The sequence below is a fragment of the Melopsittacus undulatus genome, chromosome 11 (genome assembly GCF_012275295.1).
Source record: "Melopsittacus undulatus isolate bMelUnd1 chromosome 11, bMelUnd1.mat.Z, whole genome shotgun sequence".
Taxonomy (NCBI): Eukaryota; Metazoa; Chordata; class Aves; order Psittaciformes; family Psittaculidae; genus Melopsittacus; species Melopsittacus undulatus.
In genome coordinates, this window is record NC_047537.1 from 20,434,885 (window position 1) to 20,452,666 (window position 17,782).

Here is a 17,782-nt window from a genome sequence, read left to right on the forward strand (position 1 = left end):
CCATCTGAGATACCCTGTTATTTCCAGTGTCATTCATTCACTCAGTCTTGCCGCACTTTAGCCTGAAACTGGATCCAAAACTAAAGCTCCTTTAAGCCACGGATGTCGAGTTACTTAAGGGTAGATTGTGCTTTGTGCGTGTTTTAGGGATGGGTTGGAGCACAGTGGCATCCCTGGAAGTGTGAACCCCAGGAAGGATGGTGACTCAGCTGTCGCTTCTTCCCATCATCCTTCCCTGGGTGAAAAACAGGGATGCAGCTTGGACTGACTTTGAAAGGGTAAAGCTTCCTCCTGTGCAGTTCAACAAATCACAATAAGCAGGCTTGTTGTGAAGCAATACAAATATTAAGCTGGATAGAACAAATAGCTCCTTACAGAGATCCTTTATCCTTGTTTTTTCTGACATGTTTGTCTAGAAACATAAAGATCATTTGATTTATGACTTGTTCAGCAAGCTCCAAATCAGATGGCGTTGCTTTCAGAGCTGTGAATCTGTCAGCCTGGTATTACTGCACTGCAGCCAGTGGAGTGGTGCAAATTCCACCCGACGACACATCCCCAGCTGCTAGTCGCTGGCATTATGGCAGGAGTATGCTGGTTGTTAGCAGATAGAAGTGTGGAAGAATCTGTCCCATCATGATTTTTAATCCTTCTCATAAAAATAAAATAAGCCTTGGGAAAGCTCTCCAAAGTTATTTAAAAATAGAAGAATGAGTGTTAGTGGTTTTATATGGATTACATAAATTACTAGTTTATTAGGAAAAGGGATAATTTTAAAAAGAGAGAATTTCCCTCGAAGGGAACGTTTAAGTTCTTTAGGTTACTTTATGGATATTTTATTTTACATTTTAAAATAATTAAATCTTTTAGATCAGAATTTTTTGCTTTTTGTCAAATAATGCTTTTCCTGCTTCAGAGCAGCACAGCCCCTGGTGAGCCTACACAGGGGCCACTCAGCGCTGAGGCATGTGCTCACTGCGTTATTGTGTGTAGCTTTGGTCATAGTCTGTGCATGTACTCTTAATTCGGCAAAGGTAATGATGACTAACTTGAAAACTGAACACAGGAGATTCAATCTAAAGCCAGCTATTGGCTGGTGGTAGTAGTAATGTCAGGTACACAAGTCAGGTTCCTGAGCTGGTTTTAGCGTTTCTAATTGCAGTGGAAGTTAGGAGAGGCAGAGCACAGATAACAACAGCCTGTTGACCACCCAACTTATTTGCCCTAAATCATGGTCAGAATTTTCACACAGGCTGTATAACAGCATAGCAAAAGCAGTTCAGGAGACATGAAAGGTAAATGAGTGCCAGCTGCCCACTAAACACACAGCCTAACCCTTCTGAAGTGCCAGTGATCCTGCCTGGAGCGGGCTGACTGCCTGAATGTGGGTGCATCACCCCTTTGGAAACAAGCTGGTGAGAAGAGGAAGCCATGGCTGGTGAGCCCCTTGTGTGTAGGCAGCTTAGTGCAGATGCAGGTCAAAAGCAATTCCAGCTCCCTGCTCAGGATGAGGAGGGGACTGGGATAGGGCTGTGACTAGTGTCGAGTCTACGTGACTGCCTCCCAGAGCCAGTCCTGGAGTGGAGCTTCTGGGACACAGCCCCTTTCTCCCTTCCCACCACTCATCATTTTGATGAAGAAGAGGAAGAAAACACAGGAAACTGTCCCTTTTGCTGTGATGTTTAATGGAAAGTTGCTCTTCTCAAAAATCTTGTCCTTTTTTTCTCTTAGCACTGCATCTGAAAATGTTCAGGTTCAGATGCTGAAGAAGTTGTGAGGCTCTGATTGGGTAACAAACTTTCTGTTAAAACCAGGGAAAAAAATCAGATTTGCTTGTAAAAATTCTTTGGTTTTCAGTACCCAACAGCAGAGGGGAAGAACTTCATTCAAAACTGAAACATTTCAGCTTTCTCTCCCTCAAAACCAAAAAGTTGTCATTGAATTTTTTGTGGTGAAAGTAATCGTTTCTAATCTAGTCCTGAGATTTTCCAGGACATGTAGGGAATGACAGCCTGTGCTCTGGATGGGGACACAGGAGGCCAGAGCTCAGTTCTCAGCTTTGTCAGAGTCTTCTGACAAGCAATAATCTAACTGGGTATGTCTGCATGCCCTGATAGAGGTGGCCCAGGGCTCTGCTGGAGTCGGTTCTGTCTGGTTTGGTAGAAAGTAAATGCCAGTTAATGAAGTGGTGGCTTAAAGCCACTTTAGGCAAGCTCAGCCCCTCATTGCTGTCCCCGGCTCAGATAAACCCTGCTGCCTGCTCGTGCTCAGCTCAGCAGGGTGTTTCTCCTTTCATCACTCCTTCCCTTTCCCCTTCCCATTCACACCTTAAAGCTCATCCAGTTCCAGTCCCCTTCCACTGGAGCAGCTGCTCCAAGCCCCTGTATCCAACCTGGCCTTGAACACTGCCAGGGATGGGGCAGCCACAGCTTCTCTGGGCACCCTGTGCCAGCACCTCAGCACCCTCACAGGGAAGAGCTTCTGCCTAAGAGCTCATCTCAGTCTCCCCTCTGGCCAGTTAAAACCATTCCCCCTTGTCCTATCACTACACACCCTTGTAAAAAGGGCATGTATATGCTATATATGCTGCCTTGGCAAATCAGGTCCCTTTTGTAGCTGCAGAGACATGGCTGTTAAATTTTCCCTGCTAAGGAAAGAATATACATATGTCTAAATACTCCCTTTTGTTCAGGTTTTTATAAGCATTTTGCTTTACTGGGAAAGATCCTCAAGTGTTGTAAATTTGGCAGGCATCCACCAAAGCGAGAGCAGCTCTACCAACCTACACCAACTGAGGAGCTTGCCCCCAAAGTATGCTTGCAAATAGAGAGTAGGCTTGGTGTAGGAATCCTTTTGTTAATACAATTAGCATATTTGTATTTACAGCGTTTTGAAAAGTTCTGTTAAAAATAAATTCCTGAAGGCCTGGATAAATAAATAGTTGTACAGAAGAGTCCTCTGTAGCCACGAAGTTGCCAAAAATTATCAGTAATCCTCAGTCAGATGGAATGTACAGTTGGCAAGGGCATGGCAGGAAAAAGTCCTCACCAGTTCTGCCTCGTATTCCCATACAATGAGAGATGCCAAGTTTTTCCATTAGTGTCTGTGATGCAGTTGAAGATGGGAGTGTTTGTCATTAAGGAGACCTTGTTTTAGTTAAATAACCAGTGAAGGCCTCAGTTCAGTTGCATATTTTTCCATCACTAGACGTCAGTTTCACACGAGCTGCTTTATTTTCTTAATGAAATCTGACTCTCATTTCTTCTCCCTGCGCATTTAACTCAATTTAGGTCAAAACATAGAATATGCAAATGAATAACCACAAGTCCAGCCCCCTAGTGATGTGGTTTTCAAGTCCTGAATAAAACTAAGAATTATTTACAGACTAGTCTGGGGCAATATATGCCTTGAAAACTGACATCCAGGATCCTGGCAGCCAACACAGGGATTTAGTTAGGCTTTAACACTGGTAGGATCTATAAACTGGGGGGGGAGTTGGGGTTTTCTGGAAAGTGACTGGTGATTTTAAAGGCTTTTATTCTGAGTGGTGAAATTCAGACAAATGAAACTGCCACATGCTCCCTGCTGTCTGAAACACTGCTTTATTTCAGCCCTGTGTAGTAAAGCTTCAAGTTCTTGAGGAACCCCCAATCACTTGTCAATTCTGTGTATCTTGGCCCCTGGACACAGTGCATGTAAGTGGATAATGGATCAAGAGCTGTTTTTATTTAAAACTGTGGAATTCCCACTTGGTTCAATGGGAATTACACCTGTTCAACCAAGGGCAAACTTTGGGCCAGGAACTGAAACCTAAAGATACCACTGCATAAGAGCCCAGGCACACCATGCAATCACAGCACTGCCACACAGCTTTGTTTCAGAAGTATTACATCTACACCAAGCACACCCCAACAATGAAATAACAAAGTAGTAAGAAAACAGGAATCTGCTCAATCTGAGGTTCTCCAGTCTGTTTGACTGGATCCAGCTCTAATAAATACCCCTACTAAATGTTCCACCATTAGTTTTATGTGATTGCTTTGTTCTACGCCAGCAGAAAAGTTAGAACCACTTTGCTGCTTAGAAAAAACATCTGCTGAAAAGTTTAGTAGCTTAATTGCAAACTTTAAGTGTGTAGGAATGTTTAATAGTCAGAAGAGTAGAGCTGTAGTTACAGGATGACTGTGCCTGCTTAACACTTGCATCTTTTCAACTAGCCCTGAAGGTAGATGTCTGAGAAGAGAAAAATTAAGAGAGACTGAAAAGATTTGCCATCACTGCCATGATTAAGTTCCATTCATACTCCATTTTTCAGTGTTTTCCTGACCACCAAAACATAAAGGCAAAGTCTGAACTATTTAAGGAGTAATACAGCTCCACTTTGAATTAGTGTCTGCATTATAGCAGCTACTTACTGTGACTGTCAAAAAGTTAGTTTTACCCCAGAGAGGAGGTATAAAGAAAACAATGGAGGGTCTTCTGTGTGAAACCCTGAAATCAGACCCTACCAGCCATGCAGATGTAATATAATCTCACCTTTTCATGTTCAGACTAAAGCATTTTCATTGAACATTAGACGTAACGGAACAGCTTTAAACCAGCCACAAAGAAGTGACCTGGCATGTTTGGGCTATAATAAGCATTGATTCCATGCCTATAAATTTTATAGTTGAATCAATTATACTCGTTCTTTATAGGATTAAAGAAAACGTTCCATTTGGAATGGAATTTATTTTTATTCTCATGACAGGATTTGAAGGGGAAAAAAAGACAAATGAGTGAGAAATGCTAAAATTATTAAGCAAATGCCTAGAATATTTTCTCCTAGAAGAAAAGCTGTAGGTAGAATATCTCAGCCTGTGGAAAGATCCACACTGAGAATATCTCTTATTCCCCATGAAGAGAGAAAAGGGCCAGCTGTGGGCTTTCATTTCCCACAGCAGTTACAAGATGACATACAGATCTCACTGCAGGCCTGTACCATCAGACTCAGCACTGAATGGGAAGATGCACATTGTTCTGTCCAAAACTGGGATGTGGGGGGCTCAGTTGAATTTCCAGCTCTGCAACAAGCTTCCCAGACAACTCACCTTTCCTATGACAGTGTGGAATGTTCAGCCTGGTACTGGGGTTTTAGAGAGCGCCCAGTCAAATGGGACTCTCAGTCTTTGGTGGGACTGGATGAACACAAACCCTAGTTATCTGTAACTGATACAATGGTGTCTATGGAATGCATTGCTCTCAATGCTTTCTGCCTGTCGAGTGATAGAGTTGCAAAATAGAGTGAGAATGATACAGCTCAAATCTTTGGTTTTGTCATTTCTGTATTTGGCCACTGAAGCTGGGGGGGGGGGGTTTGAAGTACTTTTCAAGTTGCTTATCATGCTGCCATTCCAAAGCAGACGCATTTCTAGATGTTTGCAGAGAATCCACTGAGATATCAAAGGCCGTTGTTAGTCAGAGTTCCTCTGTCACAAAGCGAGGAACAGAAGCCAGAGTAGAAGCTCTTCCCATTGAGCCGCATCTCCTCCTGGTGTGAAAACATCCACTTCACTATGCTGAAGTGAGACTGTGAAGGAGCTTGTGACAGATATCAACAACACAAACCAGAACTCTTCACAGTCTCCAAAACCCAGACGAGCTTGTGTACTACAGTAGTCTTTATTTACAAGTTCTCTGAGTAAGGTGCCAGTCCACAAGTGCTAAAGATTACATCATGTGTAAGGATTGAAATCATACCCTTGGTTTATTCAAAAGCAACTGGGACACAATTTATACACTGAAGTTTGGGGCATATGTTACAATACTTGTTCCTATGTATCCACACAAAATTTTACTTCAAGTCAGTAAAATCTGATGTGTGACCTAAACAAAACCAGCACAGTGAGCTATAAATTTTCAGCCACAGGCAGTAAAATACTGCTATGGGTGCACACCTCTGAAAGCTCTACTGAGAGCTTACAAACCCTTGGCTCTTGCCTGCAGGGTACAGTGTGGTATGCTAACAAACATTTTCAGGGTGAAAATAGCTTTGGGCAACAAGCAAGTGCTCTGTCACTAGTGTGTGGAGCTCCACTACCAGAGTGGAGGTGGGAACTGTCGTGGTTCCTCCTGTCCTTGGCACCAGCCAGGGCAGTGCATGCCTATGGCTGCACAAGCATTGTGGCACTTGCAGAGTCCCTGTTAGTCCCTGTACTGAACTGGACCACCTCAGACAACAGCAAAACATCCTTGCCCAGACCAGCATGCTCCACCCCATGAGGGATCCTCTAGATCAGTCCAAGGAAGAGAGAGAAAAGGAGCCATTGGCTGCTCCTTTGCAGCTCCTGAAGGCTATTTGCCTGGGGCAAATAGAATCACTTTGAATAATGGAGTGCTGTAGTTGGTCAAAGTGGACTAATTTATGATGCTTGATTTTATAGCTCTATATTAATTATACTTTCCTCTCCCCCATTACTCTTAAGTACCTGACAAAGCAATGCCCAAGCAAATTTCCATTAAATGAAGGGTGTGAGAACACCTTCTTTTGAAGGATAAACCAGAAGTTTTACACCAGAAACAGTAATGGCTATTCAGCTCAAGAGAACATCTATACACATACCAAAACCCCATTTAGTCAGTGCTATTTTGTAAATGCATAATCTTTAAGACCTGTTGATGCAAGAAGCATGTACTTAAAGATGCCCTTCAAAGATTTCCTGAACTCAGGCTGGGAACCGAGGTGCTGACCAGGTAAAGATGGGTTCTCTTTGTAAGGAGGTTTATTTCACCCATCAATAGCAAGCCCTGATTTGCCATCATTAGCAGCCTAATGCAGTGAGTGATAACGGACCATTTCCCTGGCTGGTTTGTTGGGGTTTCTTTTATTTTTAGAACAGTAGCATTTATATAACAGACTTGGTAGAGATTTAGGGTACAAAAAAACCCCAACCAAGGCTACTTATGTGTTGTGTTTATAAAAAGCCACTTTAATACGCTGCTGTATAAAGTATGTATAAAAACCAAAATCCATTACAACCAAGGGGATTTTCAATGGAGTATTAGCCTGGTAAGAGGGTTAACAAGGAAGTTTGGTGCTTTTTTTCCCCTTCTTTTTTTTTCTTTAAATCAAGGCATGACATAGTCTAAGCAGTTAATGTGCAGGTTTGGTGCCACAGATTAAGTTGTGCAGGCAAAAGTATTTCAGGGGTTTTGAAAAGACATATATTCAGTTCATTGATATATATAAATAAGATTATACCCTTTGCCCTGTACTTGCATTAGCCAAGACAAGTATTAGACATCATAATACAGAATGGTTATTCACAGTTCACTAATTATGGCTTCGTATCTTTAAATGAGATTATAATATGGCCAGCTCTGGATCCTGGTACAGCCTGACTGAGTTATGCTGTGACACTTGGAGGCAGCAGAAAAACAGCCTGGAAAAAAGGTTCTCATACCTCCGTATCAGGTTGGTAAAAGTGTGTGTGGGCAGGGAGAGAACAGATCCTAACTCCTGGTTACACATGTGCTCCGGAGCTGGGATTCCTGGTGCTGTCAGCTGGCACTGCAGGTGCTGAAGGTAAATAATAACAGATTACATTGGACCTGGGAGTCAGGAACCAAGGGTGGCTGCCTCCCAAACGCTCCCACGGTGCTGCAGTAATAGTGGAGTCTGTCCCTGCTGGAATGCTTTCAAGGACTATCCCAGAGATTTCCGATTCAAGGGAAGATGTGGCCATGCAGCTGTTACATTGGCTCTGGCCTTCAGTAGACCTTTCCCAGTTGTGTGTTGGCCAGGATGGCCTTCAGATATTTGAGCACACAAAGCTCTGTGAAAAAGAGAATGCAGGCTGGGGGAAGTTTTATTCTGTATATGGCTTTTATGGGGATGATATCCACATCCCATCGATTTTCTTCAGGTGCCTGTCAAGTCTATGCTGCTCTTCCCCTGTTCTGCCCTTCACAGATTTGAACACAGTCACATCTCTGGCGCGCTGGGTGGCAAAGGGAGCAGGGTGTTGCTATGGAGGTGAATGTTCCTTTTCATTCCTACTGAGCTACAGCCTAACATGTTTACCATCATGTGCAAATCACAAATAACATCACAGAACTCAGTGTAACTGCAGTAAGATGTGGAAGAAGAGATTCATGCTCTCTGATTCTCTTGTGCTGTAAACTGCTCTGTGGTGTTGCTCTGAGCTGTTGCTACTAACCCTGCTCCCCCGAGGGCTGGCTGCATGTCAGTGATGAATGAAGCCACCCTATGTCCAACACGCCTGTTTCGTTTTAATTCTGCAGAGCTCTTTGGAATCTTCTAGGATGAAAGGCACTGTATAAGTGTGAGATTGTTGTTTTTATTTGGATTTGGAAATAGCCTGTCTGAAAATAGTAACTAGTAGATTAAATGCCAGAGCAGGATGAGGCAATACTGCTTTGTACACAGAGAGGATTATTAGAAATATTTCTGTCGAATGGTACCCAGAATGTGCATTACCCAACTTGCCAGGTTACTTATGAAACGGGAGAAGTTACAGGAGCACTTATGTAACATTGTTTTTCCAGAAAAGATCAGTGGTGATTTTTCTCAGCAGTTCCATCTGATAAATGGGCTCACATCTTGCAAAACCCCCACGCTGCTTTTCCTCCCAGAACTTAGTCTAAGTGGGCACATACAAAAGCATATCCATGCGTAACAAAGAGCAATCTCACTTGTTTAAAGTAGGCAATCGGATACAAGAACAAGCTTGCACTACTTGATGGGTGAGAAAGGTCAGTTTGTTTTTAACTTCTCTGCATATAAATCATCTATGAAAAAGTTTATTTTGCAAATGTCTTGAGCAGTACAAACAAGCAATACAAAGTTCAGTGATTTGGGGGGGCAAAGGGGACAAGTTGGCCAAAAAGGTCTCTTGCCATGCATGGCTTCATCCTTGTTCCACCAGCGCTCCGTTACTCTGCCCTGGCAGCAGGCCCACATGAGCCCTTCCTGGCACAGCAGTGATGTGAAAGGGTTTGGTGTCAATGCAGAATGACTCCTACAACGTTCACCTCTCCTAGGTACAGCCGTATCTATACGTTAGCAGCTGCTCCCTCTGCTTTTGGAAAGACTGGCTGGAATGCTTAATATTTGGGGCTGAATCTTTCTAGAAATGTAATTATTATTCAATACCAAAGCAAAACAGCTTAGTCAACTCAGAGCATTCGCTTCTAGGCAAATATATGGGAGGTCTCTAATGATACAAAGTTATGTTGTGCCTACTGTTTAGTCTGCTTAATAGCATGTTCAGTTTTGGGCACTGAGCTTACAGAGATCTCTTTCAGAGGGTGTATAATTTACCCCTTCAAAACAATGCTTCTTGATGCTCATTTTTTATAGTATGTTAAAACTTACTACAGAACAACAACAACAAAGAAACCCTCCTCCTTGGCTCCCCAGTAAAGCTCCGAGTGGGTGTTTATGTCACTCCCTTAATGGGCATTTGTATTTTATGCCTTATTTTAAAAATGCATTTACAGATTTCTTTCTAATTAAATTTTATGGGTGAATTTACTGCTCATGAAAGTGAGTGATTAATAATAGTGGCTCGAGTCAGATGTAGTGGGGTAGGCCTTATGCAGACTTCCCTGCATGGCTCTGCCAGGGCATCTCAGTCTTGCTCTGTTTTACCCTGGAGAGCAGGCTGGCCAGTCCTGTGATACCCAGGGCACAATGCTGTGCCCTTTTCATCATGTGCCACCGTGCAAGCTGCCAAGTAACAATGTTCCTCTGGAGTGTCAGTGGCTGGCATGGTTCTGTGAGCTCTGCTGCTGATATACATGGTGCTGTAGTAGCATTAGTAGCAACAGGAGAACCTGGCTGGGAGCTTTGCACTTGGCTCCCAGGAACACAAAGAGTACGTAACCTTCCTGTCACTTGCGGAGGGTCTGAAACTTTACCACCTGAATAGCTTCAAAGATGTACATAATCCTTTTGCCTTAAGAAAAGTGTCATCTTCTTGAAGTCAAGCATGTACTGAAGTGATATGAAAGTCAAAAAACAGAAGCAGTAAGACAGGGGAGGTAAGCACACCAAAGACTTGAAATCAGGTCATTAGAAACTAGATCACTAATCTCTCGATATCAAAGCATACCTTAGAAATGCAAATAATAAATAAGATCCCCTTGCTAGTCCTTACCTGCTATTCCTTGGGAATCTTGGGGTTTGTGTGCCTGTGTGTGCGTGTGTGTGTGCGTGTGTGTGTGCGTGTGTGTGCGTGTGTGTGTGTGTTAAGAGCTACTCGTGGCAAATACTAAGCCATCTATGGCAATGTGACCTGAAGTAATTCTAGGAATAGCTTATTTCCAAAAGCTTGTAATGCCCAGTGTGCTTCCCAGTGACTCCTTCCAAGTCCTGAAATGCACATCCATGTACGTGTAACCCACGTACAGGTTACACTCCAGTTCTGAGTGGGTACTGTGGCAACCTCATAAATCCTGCTAACGTCACACTTATGAAGTTAGAGCAGCTCTGAAAGGTACAGCTCTCAGCTTTACTCAGTATGATTTTGAAACCATCATCTTGAGTATCATTGTTCTTTGACATTTCCTGTCTCACAGAAATCCCCATCCCTTTTGTTCATCTGTAAAGGAATCTTATATTCACCATGACTGTCACAATAGATCATTTCTAGAAAGCAGAATTCCCTGTGACAGCTGTTCCAGTCTTTCTCTTCCTATTTTTAGGCAGTGGCCACATCCCTCAGCCATTATAACCTCGAGTAGCACTATCAGTTAAACTGAAATTCTCAGTAGCCAGAGTTTAGCCCTGACCCTTTAAACATTTCTTTCAAATCCATTTTGAACTGTGTCAGTTCTGAGCAGATTGCATTTATATGCCTGTTACAGGCCCTCTCTTCAGCACATACTTTGTATTGCCATCCCTTTTAATACTTAGTGTTTGTATGTAAGGGCTTGGCTTTGGGATTTGCATGAAGACATTAGGATAGTCATTTAGGAGTTTTGTATTTCAATATGTATCTCTCACTACTGTGGTTACAAAGTTGGACACAGTTCTTAGGACAAGAAAGCAAACAGAGGCCAGTAAATATTTACAAACTGTTGTAAGAGTCTGGGGTTTTATCTAAGAAGACATTATCATTCTGTCTGCTACATCACTTCTTCAAACACTTTGTAATGCTGTAATAGATATAAATTACCATCAGGAGGCAAAAAGGGCTCTGGACAGAATGAAATGATGCTACAGTTATATGAAATTAACTGCAGTATATAAATAATGCCTGTGCTGCTTGACCAGCATTAGCCAAGCCTCCCACAACTCATCTGATAATGTTATTTGTTGTTTCATTTTTCCTCCCAGAGAGAGTTCTGGAAGTCCAGAAAAGTCTAATGAAAAGTCTAATGGAAAGACTAATGGGAGTCAATGGAGATTTACAGTAATGCTGTTAATGCTGTGGGGTTAGAGCAAGGACAGTTGCTGAGACAGTTTCAGAAAGCAACAGCTGATCCAACAGCATTGGTATAATTGATAGTGTTCCCTGGACACCAGAAGCAATGCTGGTACAGTAGTAGGGTGCACCTGAAATAGGCTTCCGCTGGGTGACAGTCTATAATGGGATTTGAAGTATGGACTACACCTACACTCTTAAAACCAACTTGAAGCCCTGAATAGAGACTCTTGTATCACAAGACTGCACCTAGGCGAGTGGCACACTCAGGCATGCACCTACTGCAGCATTTTCAGCACAGATTTTAGGCCACTCCATAGGGAAGTGGCTGTTCACGTGTGGAAAATGCAGCAACATCTTCCTAACCACAAATAGGTTTCCAGTGATGTTAGACAAAGTAGACATCTACAGTAAACATCAATGTAGCTGCTGTAAGTGCATATTATATATATATATAAATATATAAATTTATATTTATTATATGCACTTTTATATATATATATCCACATTTTCTTTCCCCTTTTAAAAACTTAGCCTTAAAATGCCAAGTAAAATGTCAAGATCCAGACAGGGTCTTTATTTCTAGGCCTGTATATAAATGAGTTTCAAATACTGCTTGGAATATATCTATCTCACAATGATTAAACTCTAATCCACGTTATTACACATCGTCATTTATTCATACCATGTTCTGCAAGACAATTGTTATGGAAATTGCTGATGGGGAATGTTCCACTAGGAATGAAATGCCAGTTGAATATCTTAAGGAAAACTGAGTGAAAAAAGTGACTGATCATGGAATAGGCTTTCTTTCCTGGTGAAAACTGTGCTGTCTGCACCCAACTGCTAGAGGGTTTTTACAACCACTCATTGCAGAACCCCATAAAGAGCTCTCCATCACTCCTCCTCCTGGCTTTCACTGACGTAAATACAACCTAAAACCCAATAAAGGAGGAAGAATCTTCAGGAAAGAATTTAGCGTTTGCTCCTTGGGAAAGTGTAAAGAGTGACCATCAGATAGGACTTTGCAGGGAAAATATTTACCTGCAATAACACTGATGTCTCAGCAACTGTGAAGAGCATTCTCCAATGAATAGTCAATGTTTGGCTTAAACTCAAGTGGCCTGACAGCTAATTCGAGTTGGCAGGTTTTGTTGACCCACAGACCTAATTATTTACACTCTCCAGGTATTGTGACCTTTCTGGAGCACATTTAAGGTTGACGTAAATGGATATATGCCAGTTTACACCAGCTGTGGAACCAGTCCTTGGTTTTACACCCTGTTCTTAAACATTCTGAGTCAAAACTGAAGTGCAAGGATTTGTGGAATTTAAGTAATTTCAGGATCCATATCCAAGATCGCTTCACCCCTTCCCTAACCTTCCCTTCCATCAGGAGATGTCTTCAACAGAATAGTTTATGCCTTCAGAAAGGCACTAATTACTGTTTCAGTAATCCCTGTCTACATAAAACAGTTTGCCAAAGCCTAGTTCTCTGCTGGTGAAAATCAGGAGGAATGTCACTCACCTGGCTACAAAACATTGAGAATCTTTACTAAAGGCCTCACCTAAGGAAGGAAGCGGAAGGGGTAAGTAAACTTATAGTTTACTTTGTAAGCCAGAAATAGCACTTGTGTTTTCCAACAGTCTCTTAATACCCGGTCACTGGACTACACAGGTGTAATTAGGAGGCTGAATTAAGCTGTAAGCTGAATCCATGGGAACTCAGCATAGAAGAGCTGGGCAGAGTATCAGGAACAAAATTGTGTTGTTGGAATTTGAAGGGCTCTTTTGCCGCATTCACAGAGAACTTCTGGAGCCCTTTGCTTGTAGAGCACTTAACTCTGACGCTGTCTCTCCATCCTCTAACAGACAATTCATTTTTATCCCATGAGCAATAGGACACCTACAGGGAAAAACTATGGAGGAATATACGGATATTAGTGAAAAAAGATGTAGCTGTCCAACCCATATCAACTGGAAGTATCAGAGTACTGCACTGGTGAACTTACCGCAGAGAGTTGTCAAATCCTGCCCATGATGATCTGACCTGTGCTCTTACATGTAATCACAGTAGGGCAGATGAGAACATCCCAAATGTACTTATTTAAGAAATGGAAGCAAATTTTTAGAGTCCCACTCTTAATTTTGCCCATGGATTGCTATGATAAGGATAAATGCAGATACAAACTAGGACATCAGCTGAACTGTGTGGATTTAGCCAGTAGAAGAGGGCACACTAGAGAGTGATCTGCATTTCAGGGGTTCCTGACTCAGTGTGTGACATGGGTGCTTTGATGAAAGCATTGACCACCACAGACTGCAACTGCGATTGTTGCAGTTCTGTTGTTCTGTTGTTTTCCATAGAAAAATACCAGTTTATCACAACAGATTCTGAATTTTAATTCAACATTCTTATATTTAGGAAGGAATTTTGGGTCAAAATTGGAGAAGGACAAACTGTTCCTTCCACTCATTTCGAAATAGCCAGTAAAGTGTTAGCTGGGACAGTTACTTGGAACGTGAGATAACTGGCTGCTAATCCCTCTGATTCAGAGATTTAAAGCTTATCCAGCAGTTTTACACTAACTGTTACTCTGGAATTGTTAACTTTTTGTTTTCTTCTCTAATTTTTGCACATGAAAATTCAGAGGGACTTAACTTTTGTTTTGCAAGAAATGCTTAAGAGTAGGTGCTAATACTAAACAGTTCCTATAAAACACAGTTCTTATCTTCTAGCCTGGATTTCTCTCAGCTCTCCAGGTAGCTGTCAAGAGTAGTTTCTGCCATCCCTCTTCCATCCCCATTTGAGCTTTGACTATAGGGCCAGGGAGCCCTAAGTGTATGCACTGAGATTTCTTATCAAACACAAAAGTAACTTAGTTACACAGTTATGCAGGAAAGACTAGAAAACAGACAAACATTCTTATTATTTCCAAGTTGTGTTTTTATCTGTTGGCTTTAAACTCGCAACCATGTGTATGAGGAATTGGGTGTGCCAATCCCATTAACAATAATGGGAGCAGAGGGCTTAGTTCTCCACATACTATGCTGAAAATGTGCCCCCTTAAGAATAGTGCGTGTGTAATTGATTTGGGCTATTTGTTTGAACTTGCTAAATGGATTTCTTGAATACTTGTAGCTAGTTTTGAAAGCACTCCCATCCTCAACCAGACGCACACGTTATTAAAGGATTTGATTTGACATTTAACAATTTTGTATATTAATATTCCCCTCTTTTTCCTAAATCAACATAATCCCCCTAAATCCCAGCATCAACAGCCATTACACCAAGAGAACAAGATGTTGCTGGTGTCGCAGTGTTCCAGTATTGAGTTCTGTATGAGCTTGGCTGATTTGGACAGATTTATATTCTGCTATTTCCTGAATTGTGAGCAGGACCTTGCAGGTTCAGCTGCTTGAAAACATTCACGTAAACAATCACACTTCATTACTTTGAAGGAAATAGATTCTGTGGCATCTGCTTGAGTGCTGATATTCTGTGACACAGATAGCTTTTTGCTCTCAATCTTGGCTAAGTCCTGAGTAAGACTCAACACTTGGTACCAGGAGACAGGTACGTGATGGAGACTGATCTCAGCTAGAGTAAGATTCACATCATTGTTTGCTACTCTGGATTTCAGCTGTTCCAGGTGAGAATGACAGCAAAAAGCTTAGTTTCAGTTGATGGTAGTGATTGATAGTTCTTCCCATAGCCAATGTGAATTGCAGACTGATGAGTTTGATGGGTTTTTCCCAGCTTTTCCTAGGACTATTTGATAGATATAGATCTTCATTCTATCTCACAACACAAAAGTGCTTTTCATGTCATCTCAAAAGCTATAAATGATGTTTTGCCATCCTGCGTAAGACCAAGTACTGCATCACTCAACAGATAATTCCATTGCAATGAATTGGGCTACTCAAAACATTCACCATACAGCTTCAGATCTGGGTGTGATGGAGTGAACAGGATTCACTCATCAAGTGACTTCCTTATTCCAGTAGGTAGAGTGAAGAATGAATCTTGGCTCTAATTTTAGAGTCACTAGCCAAAACGGCAAGGTCAGCATAGCAGGAAGATGTTGTAATTTGGTGCTGGTGTAAACCAACAGTAAGATTCTACCCCAAAGGACCAGGAGGGAGCAATGAAAGCAGTGACTCAGAGGTGTGTCTCTGAGTCACGGATGCCCTGGGAATTATCTTCAAGACAGCAAGATTAACACTCAACCCCTTGTTGGAGGCTGTGCCTGAAGGGACAATATGACCTATGTGATGAAGATTGATCTGCCCATTTGAGTCATAATTGCTGCTGTGCTAAGAAAGGTGAATGCTAATCCTAAAGTCCCCAAGTTGAATATAAGTGGTACAACTCAATAAGCCTTTAGCAGGGGAATTGGATTTTGGTTTTGAGAAATGACAATACCTGAAACTTGCTGTGGAAGATGCTTAATACTTCAAACCCAGGCTGAGGAGCTTCGAGTACATTCATGTAGATACAGCTGATTGTTAGTTATAGCAGGATCCCCCAATGAGTGAATAATGAATTATGTTTAGTGCCATCCATTTATCAGCCTTGTTTTGTTCCAGTGTATCTAGCATCATGTTGACATTGTAGTGTTTTCCTGGCCTAACCACATTTCTTTCTGACTTGAGATATGTGGGACCATCTAAAGCTTGTTCATCAAACAAACCAGCAGTAACTGCCAGCACGTGTATAAGTCTTTGTTTAATGATTATTATCATTATTTTTGGGTACACCATATCACCCTTCACATTTTTGTTATGATTCATGGAAAGACCTTGGTCTATGATTCACATAGTTTAAAAACCACCAGTACTGTGACCTTTATTTCCTAATGTTCTGAGGAAGTTGTGGTCTTGGTTGTGTTTTGTTGTTTCCTCCAATTAAAATGTCTTTAGAGAAGCTGTGGTTGAGGTTGTTATGTAAAATAGGACTCTCACAGTTGTGATGACTAAAAGTCTAGCTTATTTACTGGGCTCAGCAGGACAGAGAAGGGCTGCATTAGCAGCCCAAGCATTAGCTTTTCTAAGGCCACTTAGGACAAGCAATCCAAATCTTAGTAGCATCTCCTTAACCTTTTCTGCTTCCAAAGCAACTGAATTATGTATCGGAGAGAACTGAGGGCAGAGCTTATAGTCTTCTCTAAAGGATCAAAACCATGTTGTACTCTTAACAGAAGAGAGAGTTTATTTTAGTCAAAATACTGTGTTCTTGCTGATAAGTGTTTGGAAGTGGCTGTAAGTGCTGGAGCCTCACAGGGCCCTGAAGGAATCATAGTGGCATTCTGGTCATTGAAGGCTGACTTGCCTGTGGTGTAAGGGTGAAATGGTGCCACAAGTAGTGCTCACTTCCATCCTTCTCCACCTTCGTGGCACAGTTACCTAATCCATGTTCTGCCCTCAGCAGCTACAGCTCAGCGTAAAAATTACATTAGCAGCTTCAGAAGTAAGCCAGATAATAGCTCCAGTGTTGTGCTTATGGATGTCCCTGCCCCTGCTGCAGTCACTGGACTTCCCCTGACAGCTAGTGCTTTTGAGGCCAGAACATTTTTGTGACACTGCTGGTATGTGAAAGGCAGCAAATAGACTTCATACATTACTGAAGAAACTGTTTGGGGGTTCCTGTGCTATGAATGTTGAAGAGACAGGACTTCTTGGGAGGTGACATTCAGTGATACTGTTATATTCCATTCCACCCTCTCCAGGTTAAGATGCAGTATTGCAGTCTTGAAGGAAATTATTTCCCCTTTACAGCCTTAAACTTTTCATCTGGGCTTGCATGTTTGACTTACAAAAAGCTTGAATTAGCCAGGAAAAGAGAGAACTCAGACCGAAGGGAGTCCATGGGGAAAAATAATCTCTCTTTTGTATTTATTTGAGCTGAGCTTAATTACTCTGTTAACAGCCTGTCTTTGGCAGCAGCACTGAAGACCTGTCCCAGCTCCTGGGGAGAGCAGGAACTCACCCACCCCAGCACATTTGCTGCGCAGGCCTGGACCCGGCTCCTGGTGCAGGAGCTGTGCCCCAGCAGCGGCTCCAGCCCTCACACCTCCACCTCCTCTCTTCCTTCAGGGCTGTTCCTGCTGCCCCAGCACCCAGGCTCAGCCAAGGAAGGACAGACAGACACCTTGCATAGACGGCTGTTAGAGAGGCTGCCAGCTCCAGGCCTGCTGTGTGAATAGGGGGTGAGTAGAGCAGCACTATTGATGTTTGTGGTTTTGATCAATGTGGTTATTTTAAGTTTTCATGTCCCTAAAAACAGTACATAGCCCTTTATTGTATGTCAGCAGCCTGCAGCTTAGGTCTGTTAGCTCCACTGTTTTGTGCAC